General features: G+C 37.3%; 1 pseudogene; it reads right to left on the reverse strand.

The window, feature by feature from the left end:
- Positions 1 to 669: 669 nt before the first annotated feature.
- LOC128640754 (craniofacial development protein 2-like) overlaps positions 670 to 23,358 on the reverse strand; it is a 45,662-nt pseudogene continuing 22,973 nt past the window's right edge.

A 23,358-nucleotide genomic window follows, 5' to 3' on the forward strand; every position in this document is an offset into this window, starting at 1 on the left:
TTTATTGCTTTGCAAAACCATGCTATCCCATCATTCGTTAACTTGACTTGCTCTCAAGTGATCGCATTTCTTTCAACTTGTATATGAGCAAAACATTTGACATGCAAACACCCACAATAAACCCTTTTTTGCTCTTGCACTCCACTCTTTGTCTTTAACAAGCCTTTCTGGCTTGCTTTATATGCCGGTGATTTTCCTAGTTATGTCATAGAGTTTTTTCAAGTTCTGTTGGCTTGCTGCTTTTGAGCTTCTGTGGCGAGACCATCAATGCATATTTACTTCTCTGATCTTAAGCTTCTCTTTTCTTCCTTGCTGGCTTCGGTGTACTCGTCCTGAACTTTTTCTTTTTCTGCTCTTGTTCAGCTGGTGTTGACTGCAACTTCCTTTTCATTCCTCTCTTGGATTTTGGGGAGAGTCTTGGTGGAGATCCAATCATTATACTGGTGTTCTTATGGACCCAGTACCTCCTGGCAGGTTGATGTCACTGTTTATTTGATTTTCTCACAGTAACGTTCTACTTGGTCTCTGTTATCCTCTAGTTATTGCAGTACTTCAAATTTGTTGCTAAGGTTGGCTCAGTATTCACTACATTTCTGTACATCTTTGAGGAGGGTGGTGTTATATCTGACATCATTGTCAGTTCTATTCATGCTTCCTTCAGCTTTAGGGTCAGCCTGGCAACAACAAGGTGATGATCTGAACCCCAACCACTCCTCTCATCACTCCTACATACTGCAGGAACCTCCAAAACTTCTTGGCAATGTAGACATGGTCACCCTGGTTATCTCAAGAATGATCTGGTGACACCCACATTGCTTTGGGAATTATTTTATGTGGAAATATACTGCTGCTTATCACCAGATTGTTCAGGGTGAAGACATCTGTGAGCCTTTCACCATTCTTATTCATGTTGCCAACAATGGTTGCCCTTGAATGTTTTGTTCACAGTGTTGTCACTTCTAGCCTTGGCATTAAGGACCCCCATCAGTATGCTGAGGTTTCTCTCGGGACTTTTCTCTAGGATGGACTGGAGTCTGTTGTAAAACTGGTATTTTTCCCTGCTTTACTGTAATTTTTAGGTGCATAGCACTGGATAACATTTAAGTTAATACTCTTTTTATTTGTGCAGAAGGTCACTGTAATGGTCCTGGAACCTTGTGCTTCCCATACAATCAGAGTTCTTTTGGCTGCTGGTGATAGCATCAGTACTACTCTCTGAGTGTAAGGGACATTATCTTCCTTCTGTCTTGAATACAGCAGCATTCCTCCTGGAGCCAGTCTTTTTTCTCTGGACTCTGTCCATCTGGTTTTGCTGGTACCAAGCAGGGCAAGGTTGTAGTTTTTCATCTCTGCTGCTATGTGGGCTATATTGCCTGTTTTGTACATGGTTCTTACATTTAATGTCCTAATGGTGATGGTCTTTGTTATAAGCAGATGGATCAGCTTTGTGACTTTCAGGGATCTCTGATTTTCAGCACAAGACACAATAGATCTCTGTGAAAGAAATTCTTCTCTCCCCAAGGCCTGCCTGAATTTCTTTGATATTTTGGTTGATATTTTTGTAGCTAGAATTTTTTTTATCTCCTGGAGTAGCTAGTGCCTCACATATTATTTAACACATTATTTAGCTTGCCTCAATACAAAAAAAAAGCAGCTCGATCCTCCTTTTCCTACAGAGCGCCACAATTATGGAATGACCTCCCTCACACTTTAAAAACTTCCCCAAGCCTAAAATCCTTTAAGAGATCCCTCTATACATATCTCAAAACAGAATGCTCCTGTCATGGTTGATTAAATATTTCATACCTGCTCTATGTTAAATGTTTGCATATAATGTGTATTTTTATTATTGTTTTTGTATTTTATTGTACCCTATTGTATCAATGCAATGTTTTGTGATCCCAGGACATACTTGAAAACGAGAGAAATCTCAATGTATCCTTCCTGGTAAAATATTTTATAAATAAATAAATAAATAAATAAATATTTTTCCTTCTTTTAGCAGCTGGGTTTGGAACCAGCCTTGGCAGAGTTAATCCTATCCAGGGAAAACCCAAAATGAGTGGAAACCAAGAGGAAACCACCACATCAAATTATAAAGTCTCAACATGACTTGAGTCCAAGAACACAACAACACAGACACTAGTGAAGTTTCTTGAGTAACAGGACTATATTTCATAGGACTGCCATCTGTGACAAAATCTATATAGCAGTTGTATTTGCTTGCAGATGAATTCCAATATTATCAGACAGAGCAAAATCAATGAAGCATATTACCATATGAATAGCCAAGCACTGAGCAGGTGTAGGTAAAGGCCTTTTAACACCTTCCTTTCAGATTTGGCACTCTGGAAACAGCAATAACAATTGTGATGAAAAGCATACAAATAGCCCTATTCTTAGCACACTCTAACGTAGGACTCCTAATCTGAGAGGCAATGAGCAGCCAACCCCACTAAGCCAAAACTCCTTTATTATGTCAGTTGAGTCCTGCCATTGAAAGCAGCCTTTCAATGCTTTATGTTCCTATTGCCCTTTAAACTGGTGATGAAGGCAAAGATAGCATGGTTCTTACCATAATTCTTACTATTAATTCATAATATAACATTATGCTGTCCCTCAGTGTTACTGTGTGTGTATATATATATATTCCAGCCGAAACATGTCAGACATTACCTGGCTGTTTTTTAATATGTAAATAATAAAATATTACTTTTTATCCACTGAGGAGGGTGCTGATTGTTTCTTCTTTGTATATATATATATATACACACACACATGCATGGTGTTGCAACTTTTACTCTAATTATTATATTATCTGTCATCAGCAGCAACACAGAGTCGTTGATGGTAGATTATTCACAGAACATTCATGGAAATCGGTAAGTCCATAACTTGCGGCTAGGAGGTTACATCTTGCTGGATGTAAAAAGTGAGTGCAAATTGGATTTTTGTGTTTATTTGCCCTCACCTAGGTATGTAGAAATAACAATTTTGGTGATATGTATTTTTTAAAAGCAAGTAGGGAACTTTAAAACAAACTTTATTAATTGAATTTATTTGTTTCTACTCTGAAGTACATTTGTATCTGTACATCGGTATAAGATGGTGTTTATTATAAAAGTAACTGGATAAATAAGCAATTTAAGGGCAATTACATTTTTGAATGTAATGGGCCCGATTTATAAATTTGTGGATACAGCTTTGGAGCCTCTGCATTTTAGGCCTAAAGTGTGGTGGAGCTAGATCACCCCAATCCCATCTGATAAAGACGATTGACAACCACTACTTGCACAAAAGTGTTTGAGCAGTTCTATAGTTTTATGCCAAATGATATTTGCTAATATTCATAACTTGTAGTTTTACCAATAGATACTATTATTTAAGACTGTCTGCTAGTCCAGAGTGAGTCAGGACAACACAGAGGGTACAATATACTCATATACACATGTTTTTGTTTATTAGGATATGTGAGAACCCATCATAAAGTGATCTTGGTGTGTGTACCATCTTCTTCAGGATACACAATGTGGCACCCTCATTTGTTTTTTTTTTCTAGATAAAGTGTGATAAGTACTGCAGGGAGCCATGTGATTATACATTTGGGGGTCCATCCGATAAAAATCGTCGCCCGCAAAAGCCGGCGATGCCAATATTTGCGCGGGTTTGGTATCCTATATACGGCGTAACCTAGAAGTTACGCGCGTATATTTCTGCCGTCGCCCGTAGTTTTTTGGGCTATAGGCAGGTATACCAAACCCGCGCAGTTTGGTATCCAATATGCAGCGTAAGGACTTACGTGGCGAAAATGGAGAAAACTTACTCCATTTTCACCTCGCCACAAAAAGCAGCCGTAAGAAGCCTTACGCTGACTATTGGAGCCCCGTAACTTCCTAAACTGGCTGCTAAAATAAACCTAACACCTAACGCATGCGCAATGTCTATCTCCCTGTCAACCGCGATCTTCTAAAATAAACCTAACACCTAATGCATGCGCAATGTCTATCTCCCTGTCAACCGCGATCTGCTAAAATAAACCTAACACCTAACGCATGCGCAATGTCTATCTACCTGTCAACCGCGATCCCCCCCCCCGAAATCCCTAATAAAGTTATTAACCCCTAAACCGCCGCTCCCGGACCCCGCCGCCATCTACATAAACTAACCCCCTACTGTGAGCCCCTAAAACCGCCGCCATCTACCTTATCTATCCCCTAATTAGAACCCCTTACACCGCTGTCATCTACCTTATCTATCCCCTAATCTGACCCCTTACACCGCCGCCACCTATATAAAAATTATTAACCCCTAATCTAATCCCCCTATACCGCCGCCAGCTATATTAATATTATTAACCCCTAATGTAAGCCACTTACACCGCCGCCATCTCTATTAAAATGATTAATCCCTTATTTAATCTACCTACCCCGCCGCCAGCTATATTATCTATATTAACCCTAAGTATATTATAGTTAATATAGGTATTACATTATATATATTAACTATATTAACCCTAATTATATTAGGGTTAATATAGTTAATATAGTTACTATAGTATTTATATTAACTATATTAACTCTATCTAACCCTAACACCCCTAACTAAATTTATATTAAATTAATCTAATTCATTTATAAACTAAAATATTCCTATTTAAATCTAAATACTTACCTATAAAATAAACCCTAAGATAGCTACAATATAATTAATAATTACATTGTAGCTATGTTAGGGTTAATATTTATTTTACAGGTAAATTGTTAATTATTTTAACTAGGTATAATAGCTATAAATAGTTATTAACTATTTAATATCTACCTAGTTAAAATAATTACCCAATTACCTGTAAAATAAATCCTAACCTAAGTTACAAATACACCTACACTATCAATAAATTTAATAAACTACAAACATCTATCTAAAAATACAATTAAATTAACTAAACTACAAAAAAAAACACTAAATTACAAAAAATAAAAAAAAGATTACAAGATTTTTAAGCTAATTACACCTATTCTAAGCCCCCTAATAAAATAATAAACCCCCAAAATAAAAAAAATTCCCTGCCCTATTCTAAATTAAACAAATTTCAAAGCTCTTTACCTTACCAGCCCTTAAAAGGGCCTTTTGTGGGGCATGCCCCAAAGAATTCTGCTCTTTTGCATACAAATACAATACCCCCCCCCCCATTACAACCCACCACCCACATACCCCTATTCTAAAACCACCCAAACCCCCCTTAAAAAAGCCTAACACTACCCCCCTGAAGATCTCCCTACCTTGTCTTCACCACACCGGGCCGAACTCCTGATCCGATCCGGGCGATGTCTTCCTCCAAGCGGCAAAGAAGAATTCTTCCTCCAGCGATGTCTTCCTCCAAGCAGCAAAGAAGAATTCTTCCTCCGGCGACGTCTTCCTCCAAGCGGCAGCAAAGTCTTCATTCTTCCGGCGGCATCTTCAATCTTCTTTCTTCGCTCCGCCGCCGCGGAGCATCCATCCCGGCCGACTGCTGAACTACGAATGAGGTACCTTTAAATGACGTCATCCAAGATGGCGTCCGCCGAATTCCGATTGGCTGATAGGATTCTATCAGCCAATCGGAATTAAGTTAGAAAAATCTGATTGGCTAATTGAATCAGCCAATCAGATTCAAGTTCAATCCGATTGGCTGATCCGAACAGCCAATCAGATTGAGCTCGCATTCTATTGGCTGATCGGAACAGCCAATAGAATGCGAGCTCAATCTGATTGGCTGTTCGGATCAGCCAATCGGATTGAAATTGAATCTGATTGGCTGATTCAATTAGCCAATCAGATTTTTCTAACTTAATTCCGATTGGCTGATAGAATCGTATCAGCCAATCGGAATTCGGCGGACGCCATCTTGGATGACGTCATTTAAAGGTACCTCATTCGTAGTTCAGCAGTCGGCCGGGATGGATGCTCCGCGGCGGCGGAGCGAAGAAAGAAGATTGAAGATGCCGCCGGAAGAATGAAGACTTTGCTGCCGCTTGGAGGAAGACATCGCCGGAGGAAGAATTCTTCTTTGCCGCTTGGAGGAAGACATCGCCCGGATCGGATCAGGAGTTCGGCCCGGTGTGGTGAAGACAAGGTAGGGAGATCTTCAGGGGGGTAGTGTTAGGCTTTTTTAAGGGGGGTTTGGGTGGTTTTAGAATAGGGGTATGTGGGTGGTGGGTTGTAATGGGGGGGGGTATTGTATTTGTTTGCAAAAGAGCTGAATTCTTTGGGGCATGCCCCACAAAAGGCCCTTTTAAGGGCTGGTAAGGTAAAGAGCTTTGAAATTTGTTTAATTTAGAATAGGGCAGGGATTTTTTTTTATTTTGGGGGTTTATTATTTTATTAGTGGGCTTAGAATAGGTGTAATTAGCTTAAAAATCTTGTAATCTTTTTTTTATTTTTTGTAATTTAGTGTTTGTTTTTTTTGTAGTTTAGTTAATTTAATTGTATTTTTAGATAGATGTTTGTAGTTTATTAAATTTATTGATAGTGTAGGTGTATTTGTAACTTAGGTTAGGATTTATTTTACAGGTAATTGGGTAATTATTTTAACTAGGTAGATATTAAATAGTTAATAACTATTTAATAGCTATTATACCTAGTTAAAATAATTAACAATTTACCTGTAAAATAAATATTAACCCTAACATAGCTACAATGTAATTATTAATTATATTGTAGCTATCTTAGGGTTTATTTTATAGGTAAGTATTTAGATTTAAATAGGAATATTTTAGTTTATAAATGAATTAGATTAATTTAATATAAATTTAGTTAGGGTTAGATAGAGTTAATATAGTTAATATAAATACTATAGTAACTATATTAACTATATTAACCCTAATATAATTAGGGTTAATATAGTTAATATATATAATGTAATACCTATATTAACTATAATATACTTAGGGTTAATATAGATAATATAGCTGGCGGCGGGGTAGGTAGATTAAATTAGGGGTTAATCATTTTAATAGAGATGGCGGCGGTGTAAGGGGCTTACATTAGGGGTTAATAATTTTAATATAGATGGCGGCGGTGTTAGGGGCTCACTTTAGGGGGTTATAGATATAATATAGCTGGCGGCGGGGTACGGGAGCGGCGGTTTAGGGGTTAATAACTTTATTAGGTTGCGGCGGGGTACGGGAGCGGCGGTTTAGGGGTTAATAGCTTTTTTATTGTTAGGCTAGTGAGGGGGGATAGCGGATAGAGGGTTAGACGTGTCGGGCTATGTTAGGGAGGCGTGTTAGTCTTGTCGGGCTATGTTAGGGAGGCGTGTTAGACAGTGCGGGTGTTTTAGACTTTAGTCAGGTTTTATAGGCGCCGGCAGTTTCTAACGTGCCGCAAGTCACTGGCGACGCCAGAAATTTGTACTTGCGCAGATTTCTGGACATCGCTGGTTTGTCAGACTTACGGCACGTTAGCATCTGATGGCGACTTATATGGGATAGCTCGAGTTGCGAGCTGAAACTGCGGGCGACGCCGGTTCCCTCGCTTGCGCCGCAAACTGCGATCTATATCGGATCGCGCCCTAGGAATTCAAAAGTGGACTAATTTGCATACCACACCCTTTTTTTTATTTAGTAAACATTTCCAGTAATTTTGAACTTGAATCAGGTTTATATCTATGTAATATAATTTGTATTACTGAAATTGTACAGGGACTAGTTTTCATTTTTTATGTTCACCAAATGCTTAATGAATTATTTTAAATATGGTAGATTATATACTCAATGTTTTATAGAGTTAAGTTACACAGCAATTAATTTCCTATTAGGATATATTTCATTTTCAGATTTTTAAGTTGCAAAATCTATCCTACTGAGCTAGTTCCTCTTCTGTCGACTAAAAAGAAAAGAAATTAACAACTAGATCAAAATTACACTAATTAAAAAAAATCTGCATGCCTTTTATTATTGAACTAATTAGGTTAGTACTCCTCCTTAGTTTTCGTCACAGCATTTGGAAAGCCTGGAGCCTGTGAAGAAAAAGGCTTACAAAAAAATCTTTTTTTGCCAAACAGACCTTTTACAGATTTTGTTCACTCTAGGGGCGCATATTAACAGATGTAGATTTAAAGCACTACAGATGATATTTTGCTGCAAAAAAAAACATGATAGTGATAAAAGGAATTAGCAGGGAGTTTTTTTACTCCTAAAGCTATCAGTATATTACAAGATGATCCTTTAAGACTAAAAAAAAAAAGAAAAAAAAAAGATTCAATCTTTTCTACAAGAAATATCTGTTTCTTTTACCCTAAAGGCAGTTATGATCTAAAGAGGGTTCCCTGCTGAGGCAGTGCTGCCAACTTCAGTAAACATGGTTAACAATAAGTTACATTCATTTTAGAGAATATAGAAATAACTTTGAATGTAGCCTGTGTGGTTTTTGAAAAGAAAGACATTGTTAGATTGTGGCTTTCTTCTATATGTCTACACTTGACACTGTTTCAATACTTTTTAATATAATTGCTTAAAATCAATGTTACACTGTGCATAATTTAAAGAGGAAATACTATGGCAAATATGTTCCACAGGGGAAAAAAAGTTATTTTTAAAGCAAAGAAACATATTTAAAGATATTTTACAAAATGGATATTTAACTTATTTACAAAGCACCCCTAGATATCCTATAATTTTAGTTAAAAGTATATCAATATTTAAAATGTTTGTTGAAGAAAGGAATTGGGCAAAGGCAGTTTTACCATCTGTTAATTACTTTATTTGTAATGCTTTATGATTTGATGTTGAAGTCAGAAGGATTTTAGCAATGCAGTGCTACAGATCAGTAAGATATCAGTGCTCACATATACAAGAAAACAGGAATAGATGTACATATACAAATAAATCATACAACAAAAGAAAAAAACACACATAAAACCAAAACAAATCAAGTAATGCAAAAGTCCATTAAGGATCCTAAGAAAAAGGCAGCTCTCTGTCAGGATGGTCAAAATCCAGATGGTGTGGGTGATCTGAAAGAGGAAAACACAGAGGCACCACAATGGCCTAGTACCATCACAAAAATTATATTACAAATGTGATGAATGGCTACTCACAAACGTGGTGCACCCAGTGGTGCCAGTGGAGCAGACTGACACTTCCTTCTTAGTTGTCCGGCTAACTAGTGATTAGCAAACAGCTCCAGGAGTTAGGATTCTTCCAGACAATTCTCAAATTCTTCCTATGTAGGAATAAAAGGGAACCACCATAGCCCAGTACAGTTTGATATAAATAAAATGTGATGTTCAAGGTCACACTTACAACATCCAAAGCACCTCCAGGTACAATATGGGCAGGCTGGAGCTTCTAAGCCACCCAGCAGACTGATATCCGAAACTGAACAGGTCACACTCCAGTCCACAAATGAATGGGAAAACAAGGTCCAAAAAGCAGCAAGTGTATATTTAAAAACAATCTTTTATTAAAAATCAACGCATTTTTCAGCCTATATAGTAGCCCTGTGTAGGTTTAGAAACGCGTTGCTTTTTAATAAAATATTGTTTTAATAAACCTTAAATGATATTAAAAGTAAGTAATAAACTGCCTGAGGCTAAAGAAAAAAGTTTAGGTTGATATAATCTGAAACATAGCATACATTTCAGAGTTATGAACAAATACTTTATTCAGGGAACAAGAAACAGTTTCAAACTTACAGCTGTTCTGCAAAAATGGAAGTAAAGTAGGCCTTGAAAATTGATGATAAAAATTCCTACACATGTCCCAAATTCAGTTATTTACTTACAAACCCTCTATGTGTGTGTAAAAAGAAGTGGTTACTGTGTTACTGCATCCTCTTAATTTATACAGTATATTACTACATGAAATAGTATAGTGCTATCAGAATGGAGAGAAAAACATAATTTATGTAAGAACTTACCTGATAAATTCATTTCTTTCATATTAGCAAGAGTCCATGAGCTAGTGACGTATGGGATATACATTCCTACCAGGAGGGGCAAAGTTTCCCAAACCTCAAAATGCCTATAAATACACCCCTCACCACACCCACAATTCAGTTTAACGAATAGCCAAGAAGTGGGGTGATAAAAAAGTGCGAAAGCATATAAAATAAGGAATTGGAATAATTGTGCTTTATACAAAATCATACCCACCACAAAAAAAGGGCGGGCCTCATGGACTCTTGCTATTATGAAAGAAATGAATTTATCAGGTAAGTTCTTACATAAATTATGTTTTCTTTCATGTAATTAGCAAGAGTCCATGAGCTAGTGACGTATGGGATAATGATTACCCAAGATGTGGATCTTTCCACACAAGAGTCACTAGAGAGGGAGGGATAAAATAAAGACAGCCAATTCCTGCTGAAAATAATCCACACCCAAAATAAAGTTTAACGAAAAACATAAGCAGAAGATTCAAACTGAAACCGCTGCCTGAAGTACTTTTCTACCAAAAACTGCTTCAGAAGAAGAAAATACATCAAAATGGTAGAATTTAGTAAAAGTATGCAAAGAGGACCAAGTTGCTGCTTTGCAAATCTGATCAACCGAAGCTTCATTCCTAAATGCCCAGGAAGTAGAAACTGACCTAGTAGAATGAGCTGTAATTCTCTGAGGCGGAGTTTTACCCGACTCAACATAGGCAAGATGAATTAAAGATTTCAACCAAGATGCCAAAGAAATGGCAGAAGCTTTCTGGCCTTTTCTAGAACCGGAAAAGATAACAAATAGACTAGAAGTCTTTCGGAAAGATTTAGTAGCTTCAACATAATATTTCAAAGCTCTAACAACATCCAAAGAATGCAACGATTTCTCCTTAGAATTCTTAGGATTAGGACATAATGAAGGAACCACAATTTCTCTACTAATGTTGTTGGAATTCACAACTTTAGGTAAAAATTCAAAAGAAGTTCGCAACACCGCCTTATCCTGATGAAAAATCAGAAAAGGAGATTCACAAGAAAGAGCAGATAATTCAGAAACTCTTCTGGCAGAAGAGATGGCCAAAAGGAACAAAACTTTCCAAGAAAGTAATTTAATGTCCAATGAATGCATAGGTTCAAACGGAGGAGCTTGAAGAGCCCCCAGAACCAAATTCAAACTCCAAGGAGGAGAAATTGACTTAATGACAGGTTTTATACGAACCAAAGCTTGTACAAAACAATGAATATCAGGAAGAATAGCAAGTTTTCTGTGAAAAAGAACAGAAAGAGCAGAGATTTGTCCTTTCAAGGAACTTGCGGACAAACCTTTATCTAAACCATCCTGAAGAAACTGAAAAATTCTCGGTAATCTAAAAGAATGCCAAGAAAAATGATGAGAAATACACCCAGAAATATAAGTTTTCCAGACTCTATAATATATCTCTCTAGATACAGATTTACGAGCCTGTAACATAGTATTAATCACAGAGTCAGAGAAACCTCTTTGACGAAGAATCAAGCGTTCAATCTCCATAGCTTTAAATTTAAGGATTTCAGATCCTGATGGAAAAAAGGACCTTGTGACAGAAGGTCTGGTCTTAACGGAAGAGTCCACGGTTGGCAAGAGGCCATCCGGACAAGATCCGCATACCAAAACCTGTGAGGCCATGCCGGAGCTACCAGCAGAACAAACGAGCATTCCTTCAGAATCTTGGAGATTACTCTTGGAAGAAGAACTAGAGGCGGAAAGATATAGGCAGGATGATACTTCCAAGGAAGTGATAATGCATCCACTGCTTCCGCCTGAGGATCCCGGGATCTGGACAGATACCTGGGAAGTTTCTTGTTTAGATGGGACGCCATCAAATCTATTTCTGGAAGTTCCCACATTTGAACAATCTGAAGAAATACCTCTGGGTGAAGAGACCATTTGCCCGGATGCAACGTTTGGCGACTGAGATAATCCGCTTCCCAATTGTCTACACCTGGGATATGAACCGCAGAGATTAGACAGGAGCTGGATTCCGCCCAAACCAAAATTCAAGATACTTCTTTCATAGCCAGAGGACTGTGAGTTCCTCCTTGATGATTGATGTATGCCACAGTTGTGACATTGTCTGTCTGAAAACAAATGAACGATTCTCTCTTCAGAAGAGGCCAAAACTGAAGAGCTCTGAAAATTGCACGGAGTTCCAAAATATTGATCGGTAATCTCACCTCCTGAGATTCCCAAACTCCTTGTGCCATCAGAGATCCCCACACAGCTCCCCAACCTGTGAGACTTGCATCTGTTGAAATTACAGTCCAGGTCGGAAGCACAAAAGAAGCCCCCTGAATTAAACGATGGTGATCTGTCCACCACGTTAGAGAGTGTCGAACAATCGGTTTTAAAGATATTAATTGAGATATCTTTGTGTAATCCTTGCACCATTGATTCAGCATACAAAGCTGAAGAGGTCGCATGTGAAAACGAGCAAAGGGGATCGCGTCCGATGCAGCAGTCATAAGACCTAGAATTTCCATGCATAAGGCTACCGAAGGGAATGATTGTGACTGAAGGTTTCGACAAGCTGCAATCAGTTTTAGACGTCTCTTGTCTGTTAAAGACAGAGTCATGGACACTGAATCTATCTGGAAACCCAGAAAGGTTACCCTTGTCTGAGGAATCAATGAACTTTTTGGTAAATTGATCCTCCAACCATGATCTTGAAGAAACAACACAAGTCGATTCGTATGAAATTCTGCTAAATGTAAAGACTGAGCAAGTACCAAGATATCGTCCAAATAAGGAAATACCACAATACCCTGTTCTCTGATTACAGATAGAAGGGCACCGAGAACCTTTGTAAAAATTCTTGGAGCTGTAGCTAGGCCAAACGGCAGAGCCACAAACTGGTAATGCTTGTCCAGAAAAGAGAATCTCAGGAACTGATAATGATCTGGATGAATCGGAATATGCAGATATGCATCCTGTAAATCTATTGTGGACATATAATTCCCTTGCTGAACAAAAGGCAAGATAGTCCTTAGAGTTACCATCTTGAACGTTGGTATCCTTACATAACGATTCAATATTTTTAGATCCAGAACTGGTCTGAAGGAATTCTCCTTCTTTGGTACAATGAAGAGATTTGAATAAAACCCCATCCCCTGTTCCTGAACTGGAACTGGCATAATTACTCCAGTCAACTCTAGATCTGAAACACAATTCAGAAATGCTTGAGCTTTTACTGGATTTACTGGGACACGGGAAAGAAAAAATCTCTTTGCAGGAGGTCTCATCTTGAAACCAATTCTGTACCCTTCTGAAACAATGTTCTGAATCCAAAGATTGTGAACAGAATTGATCCAAATTTCTTTGAAAAAACGTAACCTGCCCCCTACCAGCTGAGCTGGAATGAGGGCCGCACCTTCATGTGGACTTAGAAGCAGGCTTTGCCTTTCTGGCTGGCTTGGATTTATTCCAGATTGGAGATGGTTTCCAAACTGATACTGCTCCTGAGGATGAAGGATCAGACTTTTGTTCTTTGTTGAAACGAAAGGAACGAAAACGATTATTAGCCCTGTTTTTACCTTTAGATTTTTTATCCTGTGGTAAAAAAGTTCCTTTCCCACCAGTAACAGTTGAAATAATAGAATCCAACTGAGAACCAAATAATTTGTTACCCTGGAAAGAAATGGAAAGTAGAGTTGATTTAGAAGCCATATCAGCATTCCAAGTCTTAAGCCATAAAGCTCTTCTAGCTAAAATAGCTAGAGACATAAACCTGACATCAACTCTGATAATATCAAAGATAGCATCACAGATAAAATTATTAGCATGCTGAAGAAGAATAATAATATCATGAGAATCATGATGTGTTACTTGTTGCGCTAAAGTTTCCAACCAAAAAGTTGAAGCTGCAGCAACATCAGCCAAAGATATAGCAGGTCTAAGAAGATTACCTGAACACAGATAAGCTTTTCTTAGAAAGGATTCAATTTTCCTATCTAAAGGATCCTTAAACGAAGTACCATCTGACGTAGGAATAGTAGTACGTTTAGCAAGGGTAGAAATAGCCCCATCAACTTTAGGGATTTTGTCCCAAAATTCTAATCTGTCAGACGGCACAGGATATAATTGCTTAAAACGTTTAGAAGGAGTAAATGAATTACCCAATTTATCCCATTCTTTGGAAATTACTGCAGAAATAGCATTAGGAACAGGAAAAACTTCTGGAATAACCACAGGAGATTTAAATACCTTATCCAAAGAATTAGTATCAAGAGGACCAGAATCCTCTATTTCTAAAGCAATTAGAACTTCTTTAAGTAAAGAACGAATAAATTCCATTTTAAATAAATATGAAGATTTATCAGCATCAACCTCTGAGACAGAATCCTCTGAACCAGAAGAGTCATCAGAATAAGAATGATGATGTTCATTTAAAAATTCATCTGTAGGGAGAGAAGTTTTAAAAGATTTTTTACGTTTACTAGAAGGAGAAATAACAGACATAACCTTCTTTATGGATTCAGAAACAAAATCTCTTATGTTATGAGGAACATTCTGCACCTTAGATGTTGAAGGAACTGCAACAGGCAATGGTACTTTACTAAAGGAAATATTATCTGCATTAACAAGTTTGTCATGACAATCAATACAAACAACAGCTGGAGGAATAGCTACCAAAAGTTTACAGCAGATACACTTAGCTTTGGTAGATCCAGCACTAGACAGCGATTTTCCTGTAGTATCTTCTGACTCAGATGCAACGTGAGACATCTTGCAATATGTAAGAGAAAAAACAACATATAAAGCAAAATTGATCAAATTCCTTAAATGACAGTTTCAGGAATGGGAAAAAATGCCAAAGAACAAGCTTCTAGCAACCAGAAGCAATGAAAAAAGAGACTTAAATAATGTGGAGACAAAAGCGACGCCCATATTTTTTAGCGCCAAATAAGACGCCCACATTATTTGGCGCCTAAATGCTTTTGGCGCCAAAAATGACGCCACATCCGGAACGCCGACATTTTTGGCGCAAAATAACGTAAAAAAATGACGCAACTTCTGGCGACACGTATGACGCCGGAAACGGAAAATAATTTTTGCGCCAAAAAAGTCCGCGCCAAGAATGATGCAATAAAATGAAGCATTTTCAGCCCCCGCGAGCCTAACAGCCCACAGGGAAAAAGTCAAATTTTTTAAGGTAAGAAAAAATGATTAATTCAAATGCATTATCCCAAATATGAAACTGACTGTCTGAAAAATAAGGAATGTTGAACATTTCTGAGTCAAGGCAAATAAATGTTTGAATACATATATTTAGAACTTTATAAACAAAGTGCCCAACCATAGCTTAGAGTGTCACAGAAAATAAGATTTACTTACCCCAGGACACTCATCTACATGTTTGTAGAAAGCCAAACCAGTACTGAAACGAGAATCAGCAGAGGTAATGGTATATATAAGAGTATATCGTCGATCTGAAAAGGGAGGTAAGAGATGAATCTCTACGACCGATAACAGAGAACCTATGAAATAGACCCCGTAGAAGGAGATCACTGCATTCAAATAGGCAATACTCTCCTCACATCCCTCTGACATTCACTGCACGCTGAGAGGAAAACCGGGCTCCAACTTGCTGCGGAGCGCATATCAACGTAGAATCTAGCACAAACTTACTTCACCACCTCCATCGGAGGCAAAGTTTGTAAAACTGAATTGTGGGTGTGGTGAGGGGTGTATTTATAGGCATTTTGAGGTTTGGGAAACTTTGCCCCTCCTGGTAGGAATGTATATCCCATACGTCACTAGCTCATGGACTCTTGCTAATTACATGAAAGAAATGGCAATTAACAAATGAAGACACAACCCAGTGTAAGAAACCTTTAAAAGTGTAGGCCTTTCTTTTAGAAAAAAATTCAAATAAATCTAAGATGTCGGTAAGTACAGTTTTCTACACTATTAAAAGGCACTTGGAAAGTAAAGGAAACTCTGACAGGAATGAGATCTGGCAGACCCAAAGTCACAACAGAATAAGAAGACACGTTTCAGAGAGTCAATAGCTTTCCTGATAGGCGGCTCACAAGACAACAGCTTTAAGCATAGCTGAAAATTGGTTGAGAAGCTCACAAGATAACAGCTTTAAGCACAGTGCAACACTGGTCATTCAGCTGAACTGCAGGTTTAAAATGCTGAGTTACAGTAAGAAAATGTTTGCAAGATGACAAAAAAAAGGACTTTCCTTGGCAATGAAGCACTGCCAGTGGGTTTCTGAAGACTGGAAGCTCCTATAGACCAACATTTTAAATCTTTGGTTCATCACATAGGGTTTATTTGAAAATGGTTCCCCATTATGTGACACCAACAGTCAAACATGGAAGAGAAAGCATGAGGGTCTGGAGCTCTGTTGCTGGATATTGAGTAAGAGATTTTACAGAGTGAGTGACAACATGATCCAAAAATACTGACATGGCATTTTGCAACACCATGAAGTACCCTTTGGTATATATCTAGCTTGTTAGGAGTTTATCCAACAGAAAGATAATTACCTAAAACATACCTCTAGACTATGGCCCCCTTTTACTATCCAGTGGGTGAACAAGGTTCCTGACTTAAGAACCCGTCCTTCCAACTTTTCAGTGAATAGGAGGCAAATGCCAAACTTCCTCTTGCTATGCCACCCTTGCTCTCACATGACTTGTCATGCTTGTTATGGGTGATTTACCTCTGCCACTTTAGAGTTGGTAGAAATGGTAATAAGCAATGGTCATATTACTGCTTCTTCTTGTGGTAAGCAGGCTTGCATGAGCGAGCCTAAGGGTACCAAAGCAGCCTCCATTGGTTAGAATATGGAACACTATATTGGAACTATCTTAGAAAAAAGAAGAAGACAGCAGGCTTTAATTTTTGCAGTGGCCAGTACAGTCTCCAACATTAAATCCCATCCAGCTGGTTTTAAAGGACAGGATAAAAGAGTGAAAGCAAATCAACTTACAAGTGCAACATTTGTGGGAACTATTGCAACAGTTTTGGGATAAATATTCCAAAAAAATGTTGATTACCATCATGGAAAGAATAGCATGGGTGTGTTTTCTTATATCTGCCGAATGTAGCTATTATGATGAGTCAAAAATTTAGATTAAATATTGTTAAACATAGTGATTCAATTATTTTATTCTTATCTACAACTGGTTATTTGTGCTGTGCATTAATTTCAAAGCACATTGATAAATTAAACTGTAATTTTCAATAAAAAAATAGAAAAATTGAGATGCTCTAAATGTTTCCACCTGCATTGTTACTATTAGTTACCTTTGGGTAATAAGGGCCCAATTTTATAAAGTTGTCCAGTTAGACAAAAATATCTAATAATATTATTAAAGGGACACAACACCCAATTTTTTTTATTTAACAATACAAATAGAGCATGCAATTTTAAGCAACTTTCTAATTTACTCTTATTATACATTTTTCTTCATTCTCTTGCTATCTTTATTTGAAAAAGCAGGAATGTAAGAATAGCAGCCAGTCCCCTTTTTGGTTCAGCACCAGGATAGCACTTGCTGATTTGTGGCTAAATGTAACCACCAATCAGCAAGAGTTACCCAGGTGCTGAATAAAAAATGGGCTGTCTGCTATGCTTAAATTCCTGCTTTTTCAAATAAAGATAGCAAGACAATGAAGAAAAAACTATAATAGGAGTACAATATAAAGTTGTTTAAAACTGCATAATCTATCTGAATCATGAAAGAAAAAAAAATGGGTTTTGTGTCCCTTTAAGTATTTTAAGGGATTCTCTTAAGGCAAACTTTATCTACAGCACAAAGTAAAAACAAGAGCAAAGTATGTATTCAAAATCATATAACTATATGAATGTAAATCTGTTTTTAAAGTATGCTTCAAAATTAAACACGTGCAGCAGAGAATAGTTTGTTTGAACTAATTAGTTATCAGAATATTTGTTTGCTGCATAATTCGGTATTTATTTCATTTAAAATTAAACAAAAACTGTATATTTGGTAACATTTACATTTGTTTTTGTTGAAATTAATGTAAATGTTTCTTTTCTGCGGATGACACACTGTCGCCTGTAGGTTTATACTGAGCCTTCTTCACTGAGTACAGGGTCGTGCCTAGTGCGGCAGATTCCAGTGCCTGCCCTAAAGGACATTCTTCTTTAGTGCCGGCTCTGAGATCTGCTGTAAGTCTACTATTAGTAGAGCCCTGGACTTAGCAAAGAAAGATCTGGATTAGCACAGTTCCCCAGCATTAGAGGTAAGTGTATCACCTTTAAAAGATAATTGAAGGAAACAAATATATACTAACAAATTTTATACACATATCTAATCAAACTACAAACTATAACTATGCAGTAAAAGTATAGTATTTAATTAAACATTAAACATCATATTTAATGTACAAAACAAGTTAAACTCATATAAGGAAGTATAAAATTCTAAAATTTTCCATTGAGGAAACAGTTGATAATACTAAATAAGTGAAAAAAATGCCTTTGATAAAGCCATTAGTTTGGCGAAATGCGCATCAGGCGCTCCTTCTGAAAGCCCCTACTTGCCTTATGTGTGTTTGGTAATTTGCGTGTATGGCGACAGTTAGATGTCTTTTTGGCACTAACACTGAGCTGCATGATTTGAAATAATTTGGACTCTATGGGAATTTGACAGACTTCGCACCGCTCCAGCATTGCACTAGTACTAGATAATTGTTTGAGGTCAATCCTCTTTTCAGATTAGTTTACCGTGCAACCGTGAGCATTTTTGGGTGCCTTTCTGCCAAATATTCCCCTGAATACATACAACACACTATATGGTATATACCTGGGCATGTTTGCTTTCCTAACTATACTAGTACATTTTAACTTGTTTTTAAACACATTGGTAGTGTTCTTTGATATTTGATATTTTATTATATCCTTATTAAAAGTTAAGTTTTATTTTTAACCCGATCTCACCCAACCTCACTGTTGGTTTACATTGTGTTATACACTTAATAGTAAGGAACTGAGTGCTCTGGACTATCCATTATTTTCTCTCCTTTTTGAAGATAATACTAAATACAATGGGGCATATTTATCATGCTCAGTGTTTCTGGTGAGTCTGCAGGCTCGCCAGAAACACCAGTTATGAAGCCGCGGTCTAAAGACCGCTGCTCCATAACCTGTCTGCCTGCTCTGAGCAGGCGGACAGACATCGCCGCAATTCAACCCGATCGAGTACAAACGGGTTTATTGACACCCCCCTGCTGGCGGCCGCGAGTCAGCAGGGGGCAGTGTTGCACCAGCAGCTCTAGTGAGCTGCTGGTGCAATGTTAAATGCGGAGAGCGTATTGCTCTCTGCATTTAGCAAAATTCTTGCGGACCTGATCCGCACTGTCGGATCAGGTCCGCAAGACCTTTGATAAATAGAGGCCTAAATATATAGAGTCGAGGATAAAGAAATATTAATGTCAATCCTTTTTCTGGGTTTTTATTTTTGTTTTTATTGTGTCATATTGGCTTTATCAAACAGCATGTCTCACAAATTATAAGCCATTTACCAAGACTTTACAAGCTGCAAAATTTAAAAGGACAGTCATGTCCAAAATAGACTTTCATGATTCAAATAGGGCATGCCATTTTAAACAAATTTCCAATTTACTTTTATCACAAATTTTGCTTTGTTCTCTTGATATTCTTAGTTAAAAGCTAAATTTAGGTAGTCTCATATGCTAACTTCTTAGACCTTGAAGGCCGCCTCTAATCTGAATGCATTTTGACAGTTTTTCACCACTAGAGGACGTTCATTCATGTGTGTCATATAGGTAACATTGATCTCACACACGTGAAGTTACCTAGGAGTCAGCACTGATTGGCTAAAATGCAAATCTGTCAAAAGAACTGAAATAAGGGGGAAGTTTGCAGAGACTTAGATACAAGGTAATTACAGAGGTAAAATGTGTATTTTTATAACTGTGTTGGTTATGCAAAACTGGGGAATGGGTAATAAAGGGATTATCTTTCTTTTTAAACAAAAATTCTGATGTTGACTGTCGCTTTAATGGTAAATTATATAGGCAAATAATCAGAAAAGCATTTAAAGGGGGTAGAAAAGATTAGGAATTTACATTGCCTTACCACAAAAAGTCCCAAGCATTGGCTCCAGGTATTAGTTACAGTATAATATAATTATAATCCTATAATAAATCTATCACAGCACTGTTAGTATGAAAGATAAATGGCCTTGATCTGAGGCTTGTTAGAATAGGAGCAAAGGAACTGCCAACAAAACTGTCCTTTTATAGAGTAAGATAATGTGCCTTACCAGTCCCGTGGTTCACTTCTAACTAGTGCACTTGTATACCTCCTTTCGCTGTGCACAGTTTAAATGTAATTAGATATAAATGATAACATTTGAAGTCTAAAGTAAACAAAAACTACAATTCCCAAAATTTAAATGCAACAAAACTGTAATTTCCCATAGTTCTATATTGTACTGTGGTAGTCTCTCCTACACATCCAGAAACACAGGGAACTCCCCTTAGAGATATATAAAAAAATACATTTATAGAATATTACAAGGAATTTTGTTATGCAAGTGTTTAATCGTAGCTAATGAAGAGCAGAGAGCTTTAGAGAAGCAGACCCTTACTCTTTTAATTTCTGCAAGCACCCTGCCTGTGACCCACCATCTGAGAACTACAGGTGGATAACAACTGAGACTGTTCCTCTGATATCACAGTCAGTTTCTTCACTGCTGTTATCTTGTATATCATAAGAGATGAGTGATTTCTCATCTTCTGGCAAATGGTAGGTTTCTGAAAAATGGGTACCTTATTTGAGTGTGGATGAGGTTGTCTTGCTGAATCTAGGTCAGGTTATGTCCACTTACTTTGATTGTTTCCATTGTTGCCCTTGATATTAACTAGACAAAAATAACAGTTATCATGGTGTTTTTTTGGTTCCCTTCAAACCATTGGTATTCCAAATTTCAGTAATCTTCTCTTTCCATCTATCCATTGTCACAAATGCTCTGTGAAAGTTTTGCATAAAATATGGGGAGCCCACAATGTATCCTGGTCTCCCAGCTGGATACCAAAATAAGCAAGATATTCCCCCTTCACAAACTCAGAAATAGTTGTGCTATTGTGCTCACCACAAATGTATAAAAAGACATCTGGACAGTTTAAGCTGCTTCTTTGGGAGGATGCTATGACGTCTACTTAATCTGCAAATATAAATCGATCATAATAGACAATCTAGTTGTATTGTTTATTCAGAAACGTACAATTAAACTAACAGACAGTGGGGCCAAATTATCAAACTCCAAATGGAGCTTGATGTTCCTGTTTCTGTGCAAGACTTCAGGCTCGCCGGAAACAGCAGTTATGAAGCAGCGGTCTAAAGACCGCATCTCCATAACTTGTCTGCCTGCTCTGAGGCCGCGGACATCAATCCGCCTGATCCTATACGATCGGGCTGATTGACACCCTCTGCAATTGGCTGTGAATCTGCAGGGGGCGGCATTGCACAAGCAGTTCACTAGAACTGCTTGTGCAATGATAAATGCCGACAGCGTATGCAGTTGGCATTTATCAATGTGCAGCGGACAAGATCTGCTATATCGGATCATGTTCACTCGCACCATAATAAATAGGTCCCACTGACTTTACATTATAAAATAACAATATACAATTTATTATATACTCATAAAATAACAATATACAATTATATTTCTACACATCATCATCTAAGGTGGGTATGCCATATCTCCAAAACTAGAGTTGATACTGCCAAACTGGTGCCATTTTTGGAATCAGTGCCCCAAATATACCCAAGAATCCAACTTCCGAAGCACCAGAATTATTTTTTTTTTTGTGCAGAGTTATGTAACCCTTGGTCTATCTTATTCATTAATCTAGTAAGTACATTACTTATGATAGATGTGTGTTTTTATGCTATAGTTTGTATGACAAAATATTTCTGTCAATATAAAATGGTATATCAAATTATATATGTCATTTTTTGGAGTATTTTTGTAGATGTTGTAATTTCTGGGAATATTTGAGTAATTTTACTTGGCATACATGCATATTTTATTTACCATCGGAAGCCTTTATAGACTATTGACATTGTCCATGTTATTTGTGTTGTCGCACAGTGGATTCTTTGTTCTATGATGGGTATGGTGGCATGGATGCTGTTCCAAGACAGGTAGCTGCTGATTATTTGTGTTTGTTTTTATTTTTGCTGCCAGAATTATTGGATGGGATGTAAAGAACCTGAACTGCAATGCATTAAATGGAAATAAAATAAATATAATTGACCTGTATACACCTATGAAAAGAAATGTTCAACAGCAGACAAATTAGTTTACTGAACATTTGTTTCTAGGTGTGCATTCTGTTTCGTCACAAATGCAAATTGGTGACAAAACACGGATATTTGTTTCATTTTCATGAAACAATATCCAAATGAACTCACCAACTAAATAGAAAGAAAATTAAGAAATACTGAGGGAATTATTTTGTTTCTTTTAAATTACCTCAGGGGTTACAATACTTACCACTAACTCGATGGAGAGCCATACTAATGCCAACACTTCTGCACAGAGCCCTGGGCCGCACTAATAGAAGGCTTGGCAAGGCAGATCTCAGGGCCTGCATTAAAGAAGAATGTCCTTTAGCGAAGGCTCTGGGATTCCCCACGTTAATCCTCCTTTTAGCAGGGCCTCGGGCAGAAGTGTTGGCTTTAGCTCTCTAGCTTGCTAGATGTATGTATTAAAGGGACAGTCTAGTCAAAATTAAATTTTCATGATTGATATAGGGCATGCAATTTTAAACAACTTACCAATTGACTTATATAATTAAATTTGCTTTGTTCCCTTGGTGGTATTTTTGAAAAGCTAAACCTAGGTAGGCTCAAACTGATTTCTAAACAGTTGAAAACCGTCTCTTAGCTCAGAGCATTTTGAAGGTGTTTCACAGTTAGTCAGTACTAGTTCATGTGTGTCATATATATAACATTGTGCTTACTCCCGTGGAGTTATTTATGAGTCTGCACTGATTTGCTAAACTGCATGTCTGTCAAAAGCACTGAGATATGGGGGCAGTCTGTAGAGGCTTAGATACAAGGTAATCACAGATGTAAAACATATATTAATATAACAGTGTTGGTTATGCAAAACTGGTGAATAAATAATAAAGGGATTATCTATCTTTTTAAACAATAAAAATTCTGGTGTAGACTGTCCCTTTAAGCTACTGGTAAACTTTTTCACATTTTGCAAAAGAACATTTACATTTGTTTAATGAAAATGAATGTAAATGTTCCAACAATATTCAGTATTCATTTCATTTAAAATAAAATGAAAACTGAATAGAACGTCAGCCAAATACTCAAAAAGTAATTTTTCTTAATATTCGGTCTGAAAGATTCAGCCAAACTGAATTTTTTGCCCGTTCACTTGTCT

The sequence above is a fragment of the Bombina bombina genome, chromosome 10 (genome assembly GCF_027579735.1).
Source record: "Bombina bombina isolate aBomBom1 chromosome 10, aBomBom1.pri, whole genome shotgun sequence".
Lineage (NCBI taxonomy): Eukaryota > Metazoa > Chordata > Amphibia > Anura > Bombinatoridae > Bombina > Bombina bombina.